Source organism: Littorina saxatilis, linkage group LG15 (assembly GCF_037325665.1).
Source record: "Littorina saxatilis isolate snail1 linkage group LG15, US_GU_Lsax_2.0, whole genome shotgun sequence".
NCBI classification, from domain to species: domain Eukaryota; kingdom Metazoa; phylum Mollusca; class Gastropoda; order Littorinimorpha; family Littorinidae; genus Littorina; species Littorina saxatilis.
In genome coordinates, this window is record NC_090259.1 from 45,708,539 (window position 1) to 45,725,721 (window position 17,183).

At 51.0% G+C, this 17,183-nt stretch overlaps 1 protein-coding gene across 1 annotated transcript in view; it reads right to left on the reverse strand.

Annotated features, from left to right (window-relative positions):
* LOC138949462 (uncharacterized) overlaps positions 1-17,183 on the reverse strand; it is a 166,847-nt gene that overhangs the window by 69,562 nt on the left and 80,102 nt on the right. The window lies entirely within an intron of this gene.

A 17,183-nucleotide genomic window follows, 5' to 3' on the forward strand; every position in this document is an offset into this window, starting at 1 on the left:
TTACCTTAGGTTTTAACAAGTAATTTGTTATAATGATAGTGTTCTTTCTGAAATTAGATTACATTTTTCCTAGTTTACGTCTACATTTCTTCTATTACTCCTAGCGTCTACTTCTCTGAGGCCGAAATCAACCGTTGAAAGTGCCCAGAAATTGTACTCACATTTGGAGAAATAACCTGGCTTTCACTAACACACCCTGTTAGCTATGGTACTGGAGTTCTGGTCCTTGATCCTTTTCTAAACTTCCGGTGCGGCACGACGCGGTAAGTTTTCTGCTTTTTTCTCAAAGTATACTCTGTTTTACACCCTGTAAGCCTTCGATGCAGTTGTAGACATATGTCAGGTAATACCTCACCAAGTTGTATGGTGTATGAGGCTGTCGTTGTGGCATAAACTTGATGAAATCTTCGATCGGGAGGTAACGTCCCAGGTCTTCTTAGATTTGATGTGGTAATGTCCTTGATGTTTACCTTTCGGGAGCATTATCGTCCGTTTTCTATACATATTTTACAGTCTAACACATTCACGCATTAAGTCAGCTGCTCTTCCCACCTTTCTTATCAACAGAAGGTCCATGCTCCGTGCTCAGACGTCAGTAGTCACTCCATTCATTGTCCTATGTATTCATGGGTAACGTCCTTGTCTTTTTCGCCAAGCAAGGCACAAAAGATAACGTCTTTGTTCACTTTTTGAAAGAACAATTGCAACACTGTTTTGGCCAGTTTACAGTTGATATATGTGTTCTAAAATCTCTCAAGCGTTGAATTGCTTCTAGGGGTACTACAAGTGTTTCCTCAAGTCTACTAACGTGTTTTGAGGTGTTTTCGCATTTCATCATGAAGCCAACAGTTCAAAGGGTGGCATTCAAACTGAATACCCCTTCCCCTACATACACAATAGCATGAGTATTTCTCTGTTATGAATTCGTTGTTCCTTGTTTCAGCTGATGGACTTCAGGTGTTATCACTGTGAAGCTAAATTTGACTCACTCCGCGCCACTAAAGAGCACCTTGAGTCAACGCATTCTGACAAACCACTCAAGTTCCGTCAGTTAACAATTGATCATGCTACAGGAAAACAAGTGCTAGTAAGCAAGTTATTCAAACATGAAACCGCAGGACCCAGAGAAAAAGAAGAAGAAGAAGAAGAAGAAGAAGAAGAAGAAGAAGAAGAAGAAGAAGAAGAAGAAGAAGAAGAAGAAGAAGAAGAAGAAAAAAACAAGGTCTGTTGTCACACTGGATCACCCTTCACGAAATTATTGCAAATGGCATATTGCCAATGGATAATATTGCGCTCCTTCTCTTTCTAGATGTTGTGACTTTCTATTCTACAAAGGAAACATGTGCAATGAGATACGCAAGTCAGACCAAAACGTTTTGGCAAACAGCTTACAAGCTTTTTGGTGGGAAGCTTCTCAGATTTATGGGTGGCCCAAAAGGATTAGGTCAAGTTGTTGAAGGGTCTGCTGAATCTTCAGGTAGATGCCTCTCATCTGAGGCAAAGGTAAATTTCATTGTACCGTCACTTAAATGCTTGGAAACACAGAATGTCGGAGAGGCAAACCCTGGGATTATGCAGCAGTGTATAGAAACCCTCTCACAAACAACCAGCACTGTGAAGATTTCGTTTGATTCCAAGAAGATCAATTCGTGTTTGAGCGACAGTCATGGAGACGAGGATCTCTTCGACAATGAACAAACGCCTACACTGAAAGAGACCAAGTTAAGATTGGACACTGAAAGCAAAACAGTGGACGAGCTGCAAGAGAAACTGGAAAACGGCAACCTATCGCGTCGGATCCACAGATGGACCAGGTGCAGTTGCTTCCACCACGACCTCCGAAACGTTTAAGACACTGCAATCTAGCGTTTCCGCAGACAAATCCGCCATCTGAAACAAGCATCACCTCGCACACCATTAACATTTTGTTTGAATCAAACAAATGTAGGCTCAATCCCCCCTCCTAGTCTGCAAAAACAATGCACAAAATTGTCATTGTTTTCTCTACTTTATCTTTTTTTCAACTGACATCATGTGCATATCGCTGTTGGGAATTTAGAACAGATCAATCAACTGTAAACTGGCCAAAACAGTAATGCAATTGTTCTTGCCAAAAATGAACAAGGACGTTATCTTTTGTGCATTGCTTGGCGAAAAAGACAAGGACGTCACCCATGAATACATAGGACAATGAATGGAGTGACTACTGACGTCTGAGCACGGAGCATGGACCTTCTGTTGATAAGAAAGGTGGGAAGAGCAGCTGACTTAATGCGTGAATGTGTTAGACTGTAAAATATGTATAGAAAACGGACGATAATGCTCCCGAAAGGTAAACATCAAGGACATTACCACATCAAATCTAAGAAGACCTGGGACGTTACCTCCCGATCGAAGATTTCATTGCAAGTTTGTGCCACAACGACAGCCTCAGACACCATACAACTTGGTGAGGTATTACCTGACATATGTCTACAACTGCATCGAAGGCTTACAGGGTGTAAAACAGAGTATACTTTGAGAAAAAAGCAGAAAACGTATCGCGTCGTGCCGCACCGGAAGTTTAGAAAAGGATCAAGGACCAGAACTCCAGTACCATAGCTAACAGGGTGTGACTAACATGTCTTGGTTTGTACACTCAAGGCGTGTTTTTTTTTTACGTTACCTTTATACGTCACCCTACCCCCCTAAAACAAATGACGTGTAAAACACAAGTTCCCTCAAATTGCCTTGGGATTGAGCATTTTGACAAAAGATATTATGTTTAATTGGTCAGACTTCCAACAGCCAGAACGCACTCTGTTGATTTGAAATACGTCATGCGTATGACGTCACAACAGGTTGTCATGAGTACACACATTAAGCCCTCGCGCATGCTAACAATCAAAAACAACCCCGGTAGAAGCTGTTTCAAAGCAAATAGACATGAGAACAAGTATTTCTGTTATAGGAGAGGTTTAAGCTTAATTTCAGCCAAGAAACTGAGAACGGTGAATGTAATTCAAACTTATTTAAGATAAGTCATAGAACAGCAGGTGCTTCACACTGAATTAGAATTCCAACTCTCTTTGTATTCAGTGCTAGATTTTGTTGTGACAATTTAACAGAATCCAAAATGACATACGATATTTGTAATGTACTTTGACAATCACATAGGCGCTCTTTTAATTTAATATTACTGATTTTCTTGTATATCTCTAATTTCTCTTCTAATGTCTCACAGTTGTTTTCCTCTGTCTCTCTCTGTCCCTTTCTATCTGTGATTGTCTTTCTACACGCCATCTCTAATTAACACACACACAAACACACACGCACGCACGCACATACATACATACACGCACGCACGCATGCACGCACGCACGCACGCACACACACACACACACACACACACACACACACACACACACACACTGGACGCCTCTCCTAGAGAGTCCCGGGACCCCACTTTCAATTTTTAGAGGGTCCATGGACCCCCACTGCAGAAATTAAGAGGGTCCCGAGGGTGCAAAAGCCGAAAGGTCACACATTAGCGTACTGTGAAGTGTGTTTTCCGTCCATTGCTTCGTCGGATCTGTGTTTCTGTGTTCGTTTCACCGCTGAAGTCGCCCGGTATGGTTTTGCCCGAGCAACTAGTGCTTTTTGGTACATAACCTTTCCCGGGCACAGCTACTTTTGTATTGCTTTCAACCTTCTTTCCGATTTTCTTCGCGCGTGAAATTGACATTGGTGCTTGTACGAGACGTAATTATATTGACGAAACAATTTAATTGTCGAAAAACCGTACCTAAGGTACGCAATAGCTGACGATCGCAGTCTGAAAATAGTATCTACAGTACAAAAGATAAACGAAATTTAGTGCGTCCCCAGACCCGCTCTTTTAAAGGTAAGTGCGTTCCGGGACCCCCTCCATAAATTTCGTGTACGTGTTTTCGACTTCTTGTGCGTATAGGACGTAGGGACGCGCAGTTTGGGGAGCCCTGACACAGAACAAACGCACTTTCACACTGTCATACTGTGTGCGTGTTGCTGAATCTACTGGACTTTTTGTCCGTCTGTGTGTCTGTCACCTCGCTTTAAAAAAATGTTTTTATCTCTGTCTGTTCTTTTCGTTTTTCTCTCTGTCTCTCAAACACACACAAACACACACACACACACACACACACACACACACACACACACACACACTCACACACACACACACACAAACACACACACACACACACACACACACACACACACACACACACACAACACAGAAAGACAACCCAAAAGACAGATATTTGCGGAAACAGAGAGAGAGAGAGTTTGTTTGTTTGTTTGTTTGTTTGCTTGCTTAACGCCCAGCCGACCACGAAGGGCCATATCAGGGCGGTGCTGCTTTGACATATAACGTGCGCCACACACAAGACAGAAGTCGCAGCACAGGCTTCATGTCTCACCCAGTCACATTATTCTGACACCGGACCAACCAGTCCTAGCACTAACCCCATAATGCCTGACGCCAGTCGGAGCAGCCACTAGATTGCCAATTTTAAAGTCTCAGGTATGACCCGGCCGGGGTTCGAACCCACGACCTCCCGATCACGGGGAGGACGCATTACCATCAGGCCAACTGTGCTGGTAGAGAGAGAGAGAGAGAGAGAGAGAGAGAGAGAGAGAGAGAGAGAGAGAGAGAGAGAGAGAGAGAGAGAGAGAGAGAGAGAGAGAGAGAGAAAACTAAAGAAGACAAATATTTTTATATTTTAGCCACTGTGACCTTGACATTTGACAAAAGTCATATCTAGAGATCATTAAATCCTGGAAGTGTGTTTGCAAATTCAAAGATATGTCAGCAAAAACACTATTTACGTAAATGTTTTAGCACATTCACTTTGAAGAAGTTTGAGAAAAAAGTAATTTGTCCTGTTCTTTACACTTATAGTCAAGTTTTTACTACATGTTTTAACACAGACTGCATGAGAATCGAGACGATGATCGTGGTGTGTGTGTGTGTATGTGTGTGTGTGTGTGTGTGGATCGATTCTGAGGAAACTATACTGGACCGATTTTCATGAAACTTTACCTCGAAATTCTTCCATGTAATATCCCAATACCATGTTTACCTTTTTGCAATAAATGTCTTTGATGAAGTCATATCCGTCTGTAAGTGAAAGTTGAGGCGGCAATGTCACGCCCTAATTTTTCGATCAAATTGATTTGCATTTTGGTCAATCAATATTCGACAAAGCCCGGACTATAGCTAATAGAAGACTCTCTCTCCCTGCTTACCTCCCACCCCCCCCCCACCCCTCAACTATCCTAGCTAATAGAAGACTCTATCCCTGCTTACCTCCCCCCCCCCCCCCATCCCTCAACTATCCTAGCTAATGGAAGACTCTCTCCCTGCTTACCTCCCCCCCCCCATCCCTCAACTATCCTAGCTAATGGAAGACTCTCCCTGCTTACCTCCCCCCCCCCATCCCTCCAACTATCCTAGCTAATGGAAGACTCTCTCCCTGCTTACCCCCCCCCCCATCCCTCAACTATCCTAGCTAATGGAAGACTCTCCCTGCTTACCTCCCCCCCCCCCCATCCCTCAACTATCCTAGCTAATAGAAGACTCTCTCCCTGCTTACCTCCCCCCCCCCCCCCCATCCCTCAACTATCCTAGCTAATGGAAGACTCTCTCCCTGCTTACCTCCCCCCCCCCCCCATCCCTCAACTATCCTAGATAATGGAAGACTCTCCCTGCTTACCTCCCCCCCCCCATCCCTCAACTATCCTAGCTAATGGAAGACTCTCTCCCTGCTTACCCCCCATCCCTCATCCCTCAACTATCCTAGCTAATAGAAGACTCTCCCTGCTTACCTCCCCCCCCCATCCCTCATCTATCCTAGCTAATGGAAGACTCTCTCCCTGCTTACCCCCCCCCCCCCATCCCTCATCTATCCTAGCTAATAGAAGACTCTCTCCCTGCTTACCCCCCCCCCCCATCCCTCATCTATCCTAGCTAATAGAAGACTCTCTCCCTGCTTACCCCCCCCCCCCATCCCTCATCTATCCTAGCTAATAGAAGACTCTCTCCCTGCTTACCTCCCCCCCCCCCATCCCTCAACTATCCTAGCTAATAGAAGACTCTCTCCCTGCTTACCCCCCCCCCCCATCCCTCATCTATCCTAGCTAATAGAAGACTCTCTCCCTGCTTACCCCCCCCCCCCCCCATTCCTCATCTATCCTAGCTAATGGAAGACTCTCTCCCTGCTTACCCCCCCCCCATCCCTCATCTATCCTAGCTAATGGACGACTCTCTCCCTGCTTACCCCCCCCCCCCCCCCCCATCCCTCAACTATCCTAGCTAATGGAAGACTCTCTCCCTGCTTACCTCCCCCCCCCATCCCTCAACTATCCTAGCTAATGGAAGACTCTCTCCCTGCTTACCCCCCCCCCCCCCCATCCCTCAACTATCCTAGTTAATAGAAGACTATCTCCCTGCTTACCTCCCCCCCATCCCTCAACTATCCTAGCTAATGGAAGAGTCTCTCCCTGCTTACCTCCCCCCCCCCCCATCCCTCAACTATCCTAGCTAATGGAAGACTCTCTCCCTGCTTACCCCCCCCCCATCCCTCAACTATCCTAGCTAATGGAAGACTCTCCCTGCTTACCTCCCCCCCCCATCCCTCAACTATCCTAGCTAATGGAAGACTCTCTCCCTGCTTACCCCCCCATCCCTCATCTATCCTAGCTAATGGAAGACTCTCTCCCTGCTTACCTCCCCCCCCCCCATCCCTCATCTATCCTAGCTAATGGAAGACTCTCTCCCTGCTTACCCCCCCCCCCCATCCCTCCTCTATCCTAGCTAATAGAAGACTCTCTCCCTGCTTACCCCCCCCCCCATCCCTCATCTATCCTAGCTAATAGAAGACTCTCTCCCTGCTTACCCCCCCCCCCCATCCCTCATCTATCCTAGCTAATGGAAGACTCTCTCCCTGCTTACCCCCCCCCCATCCCTCATCTATCCTAGCTAATGGAAGACTCTCTCCCTGCTTACCCCCCCCATCCCTCAACTATCCTAGCTAATGGAAGACTCTCTCCCTGCTTACCTCCCCCCCCCCATCCCTCAACTATCCTAGCTAATGGAAGACTCTCTCCCTGCTTACCCCCCCCCCCCCCCCCATCCCTCAACTATCCTAGCTAATAGAAGACTATCTCCCTGCTTACCTCCCCCCATCCCTCAACTATCCTAGCTAATGGAAGACTATCTCCCTGCTTAACTCCCCCACATCCCTCAACTATCCTAGCTAATAGAAGACTCTCTCCCTGCTTACCACCACCCCCATCCCTCAACTATCCTAGCTAATGGAAGACTCTCTCCCTGCTTACCTCCCCCCCATCCCTCAACTATCCTAGCTAATAGAAGACTCTCTCCCTGCTTACCTCCCCCCCCATCCCTCAACTATCCTAGCTAATAGAAGACTCTCTCCCTGCTTACCTCCCCCCCCCATCCCTCAACTATCCTAGCTAATAGAAGACTCTCTCCCTGCTTACCTCCCCCCCCATCCCTCAACTATCCTAGCTAATGGAAGACTCTCCCTGCTTACCTCCCCCCCATCCCTCAACTATCCTAGCTAATAGAAGACTCTCTCCCTGCTTACCTCCCCCCCATCCCTCATCTATCCTAGCTAATAGAAGACTCTCTCCCTGCTTACCTCCCCCCCCATCCCTCAACTATCCTAGCTAATAGAAGACTCTCTCCCTGCTTACCTCCCCCCCCCCCCATCCCTCATCTATCCTAGCTAATAGAAGACTCTCTCCCTGCTTACCTCCCCCCCCATCCCTCAACTATCCTAGCTAATAGAAGACTCTCTCCCTGCTTACCTCCCCCCCCCATCCCTCAACTATCCTAGCTAATGGAAGACTCTCTCCCTGCTTACCTCCCCCCCATCCCTCAACTATCCTAGCTAATGGAAGACTCTCTCCCTGCTTACCTCCCCCCCAATCCCTCATCTATCCTAGCTAATGGAAGACTCTCCCTGCTTACCTCCCCCCCCCCCCCATCCCTCAACTATCCTAGCTAATAGAAGACTATCTCCCTGCTTACCTCCCCCCCCATCCCTCAACTATCCTAGCTAATAGAAGACTCTCTCCCTGCTTACCACCCCCCCCCATCCCTCAACTATCCTAGCTAATGGAAGACTCTCTCCCTGCTTACCTCCCCCCCATCCCTCAACTATCCTAGCTAATAGAAGACTCTCTCCCTGCTTACCTCCCCCCCCCATCCCTCATCTATCCTAGCTAATGGAAGACTCTCTCCCTGCTTACCTCCCCCCCATCCCTCAACTATCCTAGCTAATAGAAGACTCTCCCTGCTTACCTCCCCCCCCCCCCATCCCTCATCTATCCTAGCTAATGGAAGACTCTCCCTGCTTACCTCCCCCCCCCCCCATCCCTCAACTATCCTAGCTAATAGAAGACTATCTCCCTGCTTACCCCCCCATCCCTCATCTATCCTAGCAAATGGAAGACTCTCTCCCTGCTTACCTCCCCCCCCCCATCCCTCAACTATCCTAGCTAATAGAAGACTATCTCCCTGCTTACCTCCCCCCCATCCCTCAACTATCCTAGCTAATAGAAGACTCTCTCCCTGCTTACCTCCCCCCCCCCCATCCCTCATCTATCCTAGCTAATGGAAGACTCTCTCCCTGCTTACCCCCCCATCCCTCATCTATCCTAGCTAATGGAAGACTCTCCCTGCTTACCTCCCCCCCTCCCCCCCATCCCTCAACTATCCTAGCTAATAGAAGACTCTCTCCCTGCTTACCTCCCCCCCCCATCCCTCAACTATCCTAGCTAATAGAAGTCTCTCTCCCTGCTTACCTCCCCCCCCCATCCCTCATCTATCCTAGCTAATGGAAGACTCTCTACCTGCTTACCTCCCCCCCCCCCCCATCCCTCAACTATCCTAGCTAATGGAAGACTCTCCCTGCTTACCTCCCCCCCTCCATCCCTCAACTATCCTAGCTAATGGAAGACTCTCCCTGCTTACCCCCCCCCCCCATCCCTCAACTATCCTAGCTAATGGAAGACTCTTCCTGCTTACCTCCCCCCCCCCATCCCTCATCTATCCTAGCTAATGGAAGACTCTTCCTGCTTACCTCCCTCCCCCCCCCCATCCCTCATCTATCCTAGCTAATGGAAGACTCTCCCTGCTTACCTCCCCCCCCCATCCCTCAACTATCCTAGCTAATAGAAGACTCTTCCTGCTTACCTCCCCCCCCCCCCCATCCCTCATCTATCCTAGCTAATGGAAGACTCTTCCTGCTTACCTCCCCCCCCCCTCCATCCCTCAACTATCCTAGCTAATGGAAGACTCTTCCAGCTTACCTCCCCCCCCCCCCGATCCCTCATCTATCCTAGCTAATGGAAGACTTCCTGCTTACCTCCCCCCCCCCTCCATCCCTCAACTATCCTAGCTAATGGAAGACTCTTCCTGCTTACCCCCCCCCCCCCATCCCTCATCTATCCTAGCTAATAGAAGACTCTCTCCCTGCTTACCTCCCCCCCCCCATCCCTCAACTATCCTAGCTAATGGAAGACTCTTCCTGCTTACCTCCCCCCCCCATCCCTCAACTATCCTAGCTAATGGAAGACTCTCCCTGCTTACCTCCCCCCCCCATCCCTCAACTATCCTAGCTAATGGAAGACTCTTCCTGCTTACCTCCCCCCCCCCCCCCATCCCTCAACTATCCTAGCTAATGGAAGACTCTTCCTGCTTACCTCCCCCCCCCCATCCCTCAACTATCCTAGCTAATGGAAGACTCTTCCTGCTTACCTCCCCCCCTCCATCCCTCAACTATCCTAGCTAATGGAAGACTCTCCCTGCTTACCTCCCCCCCCCATCCCTCATCTATCCTAGCTAATGGAAGACTCTCTCCCTGCTTACCCCCCCCCCATCCCTTAACTATCCTAGCTAATGGAAGACTCTCTCCCTGCTTACCTCCCCCCCATCCCTCATCTATCCTAGCTAATGGAAGACTCTCCCTGCTTACCTCCCCCCCCCCCCCATCCCTCAACTATCCTAGCTAATAGAAGACTCTCTCCCTGCTTACCTCCCCCCCATCCCTCAACTATCCTAGCTAATGGAAGACTCTTCCTGCTTACCTCCCCCCCCCCCCCATCCCTCAACTATCCTAGCTAATGGAAGACTCTCTCCCTGCTTACCCCCCCATCCCTCATCTATCTAAGCTAATGGAAGACTCTCCCTGCTTACCTCCCCCCCCCCCATCCCTCAACTATCCTAGCTAATAGAAGACTCTCTCCCTGCTTACCCCCCCCCCATCCCTCATCTATCCTAGCTAATTGAAGACTCTCTCCCTGCTTACCTCCCCCCCCCCCCCATCCCTCAACTATCCTAGCTAATGGAAGACTCTCTCCCTGCTTACCCCCCCTCCCCATCCCTCAACTATCCTAGCTAATGGAAGACTCTCTCCCTGCTTACCCCCCCCCCCCATCCCTCAACTATCCTAGCTAATAGAAAACTCTCTCCCTGCTTACCTCCCCCCCCCCATCCCTCAACTATCCTAGCTAATAGAAGACTCTCCCTGCTTACCTCCCCCCCCCCATCCCTCAACTATCCTAGCTAATGGAAGACTCTCTCCCTGCTTACCACCCGCCCCCATCCCTCAACTATCCTAGCTAATAGAAGACTCTCTCCCTGCTTACCTCCCCCCCCATCCCTCAACTATCCTAGCTAATAGAAGACTCTCCCTGCTTACCTCCCCCCCCCATCCCTCAACTATCCTAGCTAATGGAAGACTCTCTCCCTGCTTACCACCCGCCCCCATCCCTCAACTATCCTAGCTAATAGAAGACTCTCTCCCTGCTTACCACCCCCCCCCCCCCCCATCCCTCAACTATCCTAGCTAATAGAAGACTCTCTCCCTGCTTACCTCCCCCCCTCACATCCCTCAACTATCCTAGCTAATAGAAGAATATCTCCCTGCTTACCTCCCCCCCCCCCCCATCCCTCAACTATCCTAGCTAATGGAAGACTCTCTCCCTGCTTACCTCCCCCCCCATCCCTCAACTATCCTAGCTAATGGAAGACTCTCTCCCTGCTTACCCCCCCCCATCCCTCATCTATCCTAGCTAATTGAAGACTCTCTCCCTGCTTACCCCCCCCCCTCCATCCCTCAACTATCCTAGCTAATGGAAGACTCTCTCCCTGCTTACCTCCCCCCCCCATCCCTCAACTATCCTAGCTAATGGAAGACTCTCTCCCTGCTTACCCCCCCCCCCCATCCCTCAACTATCCTAGCTAATGGAAGACTCTCCCTGCTTACCTCCCCCCCCCCCCATCCCTCAACTATCCTAGCTAATGGAAGACTCTCTCCCTGCTTACCCCCCCATCCCTCATCCCTCAACTATCCTAGCTAATAGAAGACTCTCCCTGCTTACCTCCCCCCCCATCCCTCATCTATCCTAGCTAATGGAAGACTCTCTCCCTGCTTACCCCCCCCCCCCATCCCTCATCTATCCTAGCTAATAGAAGACTCTCTCCCTGCTTACCCCCCCCCCATCCCTCATCTATCCTAGCTAATAGAAGACTCTCTCCCTGCTTACCTCCCCCCCATCCCTCATCTATCCTAGCTAATAGAAGACTCTCTCCCTGCTTACCTCCCCCCCCATCCCTCAACTATCCTAGCTAATAGAAGACTCTCTCCCTGCTTACCTCCCCCCCCCATCCCTCAACTATCCTAGCTAATAGAAGACTCTCTCCCTGCTTACCACCCCCCCCCCATCCCTCAACTATCCTAGCTAATGGAAGACTCTCTCCCTGCTTACCTCCCCCCATCCCTCAACTATCCTAGCTAATAGAAGACTCTCTCCCTGCTTACCTCCCCCCCCCCATCCCTCATCTATCCTAGCTAATGGAAGACTCTCTCCCTGCTTACCTCCCCCCCATCCCTCAACTATCCTAGCTAATAGAAGACTCTCCCTGCTTACCTCCCCCCCCCCCCCCATCCCTCATCTATCCTAGCTAATGGAAGACTCTCCCTGCTTACCTCCCCCCCCCCCCCCATCCCTCAACTATCCTAGCTAATAGAAGACTATCTCCCTGCTTACCCCCCCCATCCCTCATCTATCCTAGCAAATGGAAGACTCTCTCCCTGCTTACCTCCCCCCCCCCATCCCTCAACTATCCTAGCTAATAGAAGACTATCTCCCTGCTTACCTCCCCCCCATCCCTCAACTATCCTAGCTAATAGAAGACTCTCTCCCTGCTTACCTCCCCCCCCCCCATCCCTCATCTATCCTAGCTAATGGAAGACTCTCTCCCTGCTTACCCCCCCATCCCTCATCTATCCTAGCTAATGGAAGACTCTCCCTGCTTACCTCCCCCCCTCCCCCCCATCCCTCAACTATCCTAGCTAATAGAAGACTCTCTCCCTGCTTACCTCCCCCCCCCCATCCCTCAACTATCCTAGCTAATAGAAGTCTCTCTCCCTGCTTACCTCCCCCCCCATCCCTCATCTATCCTAGCTAATGGAAGACTCTCTACCTGCTTACCTCCCCCCCCCCCCATCCCTCAACTATCCTAGCTAATGGAAGACTCTCCCTGCTTACCTCCCCCCTCCATCCCTCAACTATCCTAGCTAATGGAAGACTCTCCCTGCTTACCCCCCCCCCCCCATCCCTCAACTATCCTAGCTAATGGAAGACTCTTCCTGCTTACCTCCCCCCCCCCCCCATCCCTCATCTATCCTAGCTAATGGAAGACTCTTCCTGCTTACCTCCCTCCCCCCCCCCATCCCTCATCTATCCTAGCTAATGGAAGACTCTCCCTGCTTACCTCCCCCCCTCCATCCCTCAACTATCCTAGCTAATAGAAGACTCTTCCTGCTTACCTCCCCCCCCCCCCGCCATCCCTCATCTATCCTAGCTAATGGAAGACTCTTCCTGCTTACCTCCCCCCCCCCTCCATCCCTCAACTACCCTAGCTAATGGAAGATTCTTCCAGCTTACCTCCCCCCCCCCCCGATCCCTCATCTATCCTAGCTAATGGAAGACTTCCTGCTTACCTCCCCCCCTCCCTCCATCCCTCAACTATCCTAGCTAATGGAAGACTCTTCCTGCTTACCCCCCCCCCATCCCTCATCTATCCTAGCAAATGGAAGACTCTCCCTGCTTACCTCCCCCCCTCCATCCCTCAACTATCCTAGCTAATGGAAGACTCTTCCTGCTTACCTCCCCCCCCATCCCTCAACTATCCTTGCTAATGGAAGACTATCCCTGCTTACCTCCCCCCCCCCATCCCTCAACTATCCTAGCTAATGGAAGACTCTTCCTGCTTACCTCCCCCCCCCCCCATCCCTCAACTATCCTAGCTAATGGAAGACTCTTCCTGCTTACCTCCCCCCCCCCATCCCTCAACTATCCTAGCTAATGGAAGACTCTTCCTGCTTACCTCCCCCCCTCCATCCCTCAACTATCCTAGCTAATGGAAGACTCTCCCTGCTTACCTCCCCCCCCCATCCCTCATCTATCCTAGCTAATGGAAGACTCTCTCCCTGCTTACCCCCCCCCCCCATCCCTTAACTATCCTAGCTAATGGAAGACTCTCTCCCTGCTTACCTCCCCCCCATCCCTCATCTATCCTAGCTAATGGAAGACTCTCCCTGCTTACCTCCCCCCCCCCCATCCCTCAACTATCCTAGCTAATAGAAGACTCTCTCCCTGCTTACCTCCCCCCCATCCCTCAACTATCCTAGCTAATGGAAGACTCTTCCTGCTTACCTCCCCCCCCCCCCCATCCCTCAACTATCCTAGCTAATGGAAGACTCTCTCCCTGCTTACCCCCCCATCCCTCATCTATCTAAGCTAATGGAAGACTCTCCCTGCTTACCTCCCCCCCCCCCCCATCCCTCAACTATCCTAGCTAATAGAAGACTCTCTCCCTGCTTACCCCCCCCCATCCCTCATCTATCCTAGCTAATTGAAGACTCTCTCCCTGCTTACCTCCCCCCCCCCCCCATCCCTCAACTATCCTAGCTAATGGAAGACTCTCTCCCTGCTTACCCCCCCTCCCCATCCCTCAACTATCCTAGCTAATGGAAGACTCTCTCCCTGCTTACCCCCCCCCCATCCCTCAACTATCCTAGCTAATAGAAAACTCTCTCCCTGCTTACCTCCCCCCCCCCCATCCCTCAACTATCCTAGCTAATAGAAGACTCTCCCTGCTTACCTCCCCCCCCCCCCATCCCTCAACTATCCTAGCTAATGGAAGACTCTCTCCCTGCTTACCACCCGCCCCCATCCCTCAACTATCCTAGCTAATAGAAGACTCTCTCCCTGCTTACCTCCCCCCCCATCCCTCAACTATCCTAGCTAATAGAAGACTCTCCCTGCTTACCTCCCCCCCCCATCCCTCAACTATCCTAGCTAATGGAAGACTCTCTCCCTGCTTACCACCCGCCCCCATCCCTCAACTATCCTAGCTAATAGAAGACTCTCTCCCTGCTTACCACCCCCCCCCCCCATCCCTCAACTATCCTAGCTAATAGAAGACTCTCTCCCTGCTTACCTCCCCCCCTCACATCCCTCAACTATCCTAGCTAATAGAAGAATATCTCCCTGCTTACCTCCCCCCCCCCCCATCCCTCAACTATCCTAGCTAATGGAAGACTCTCTCCCTGCTTACCTCCCCCCCCCCATCCCTCAACTATCCTAGCTAATGGAAGACTCTCTCCCTGCTTACCCCCCCCCCATCCCTCATCTATCCTAGCTAATTGAAGACTCTCTCCCTGCTTACCCCCCCCTCCATCCCTCAACTATCCTAGCTAATGGAAGACTCTCTCCCTGCTTACCTCCCCCCCCCCATCCCTCAACTATCCTAGCTAATGGAAGACTCTCTCCCTGCTTACCCCCCCCCCCCCATCCCTCAACTATCCTAGCTAATGGAAGACTCTCCCTGCTTACCTCCCCCCCCCCCCCCCATCCCTCAACTATCCTAGCTAATGGAAGACTCTCTCCCTGCTTACCCCCCATCCCTCATCCCTCAACTATCCTAGCTAATAGAAGACTCTCCCTGCTTACCTCCCCCCCCATCCCTCATCTATCCTAGCTAATGGAAGACTCTCTCCCTGCTTACCCCCCCCCCATCCCTCATCTATCCTAGCTAATAGAAGACTCTCTCCCTGCTTACCCCCCCCCCATCCCTCATCTATCCTAGCTAATAGAAGACTCTCTCCCTGCTTACCTCCCCCCCATCCCTCATCTATCCTAGCTAATAGAAGACTCTCTCCCTGCTTACCTCCCCCCCCCATCCCTCAACTATCCTAGCTAATAGAAGACTCTCTCCCTGCTTACCCCCCCCCCCCATCCCTCATCTATCCTAGCTAATAGAAGACTCTCTCCCTGCTTACCCCCCCCCCCATCCCTCATCTATCCTAGCTAATGGAAGACTCTCTCCCTGCTTACCCCCCCCCCCCCATCCCTCATCTATCCTAGCTAATGGACGACTCTCTCCCTGCTTACCCCCCCCCCCCATCCCTCAACTATCCTAGCTAATGGAAGACTCTCTCCCTGCTTACCTCCCCCCCCCATCCCTCAACTATCCTAGCTAATGGAAGACTCTCTCCCTGCTTACCCCCCCCCCCCCCCATCCCTCAACTATCCTAGTTAATAGAAGACTATCTCCCTGCTTACCTCCCCCCCATCCCTCAACTATCCTAGCTAATGGAAGAGTCTCTCCCTGCTTACCTCCCCCCCCCCCCCCATCCCTCAACTATCCTAGCTAATGGAAGACTCTCTCCCTGCTTACCCCCCCCCATCCCTCAACTATCCTAGCTAATGGAAGACTCTCCCTGCTTACCTCCCCCCCCCCCCATCCCTCAACTATCCTAGCTAATGGAAGACTCTCTCCCTGCTTACCCCCCCATCCCTCATCTATCCTAGCTAATGGAAGACTCTCTCCCTGCTTACCCCCCCTCCCCATCCCTCAACTATCCTAGCTAATGGAAGACTCTCTCCCTGCTTACCCCCCCCCATCCCTTAACTATCCTAGCTAATAGAAGACTCTCTCCCTGCTTACCTCCCCCCCCCCCATCCCTCAACTATCCTAGCTAATAGAAGACTCTCCCTGCTTACCTCCCCCCCCCCCCATCCCTCAACTATCCTAGCTAATGGAAGACTCTCTCCCTGCTTACCACCCGCCCCCATCCCTCAACTATCCTAGCTAATAGAAGACTCTCTCCCTGCTTACCTCCCCCCCCATCCCTCAACTATCCTAGCTAATAGAAGACTCTCCCTGCTTACCTCCCCCCCCCCATCCCTCAACTATCCTAGCTAATGGAAGACTCTCTCCCTGCTTACCACCCGCCCCCATCCCTCAACTATCCTAGCTAATAGAAGACTCTCTCCCTGCTTACCACCCCCCCCCCCCATCCCTCAACTATCCTAGCTAATAGAAGACTCTCTCCCTGCTTACCTCCCCCCCTCACATCCCTCAACTATCCTAGCTAATAGAAGAATATCTCCCTGCTTACCTCCCCCCCCCCCCATCCCTCAACTATCCTAGCTAATGGAAGACTCTCTCCCTGCTTACCTCCCCCCCCCATCCCTCAACTATCCTAGCTAATGGAAGACTCTCTCCCTGCTTACCCCCCCCCATCCCTCATCTATCCTAGCTAATTGAAGACTCTCTCCCTGCTTACCCCCCCCCTCCATCCCTCAACTATCCTAGCTAATGGAAGACTCTCTCCCTGCTTACCTCCCCCCCCCCATCCCTCAACTATCCTAGCTAATGGAAGACTCTCTCCCTGCTTACCCCCCCCCCCCCCATCCCTCAACTATCCTAGCTAATGGAAGACTCTCCCTGCTTACCTCCCCCCCCCCCCATCCCTCAACTATCCTAGCTAATGGAAGACTCTCTCCCTGCTTACCCCCCATCCCTCATCCCTCAACTATCCTAGCTAATAGAAGACTCTCCCTGCTTACCTCCCCCCCCATCCCTCATCTATCCTAGCTAATGGAAGACTCTCTCCCTGCTTACCCCCCCCCCATCCCTCATCTATCCTAGCTAATAGAAGACTCTCTCCCTGCTTACCCCCCCCCCATCCCTCATCTATCCTAGCTAATAGAAGACTCTCTCCCTGCTTACCCCCCCCCATCCCTCATCTATCCTAGCTAATAGAAGACTCTCTCCC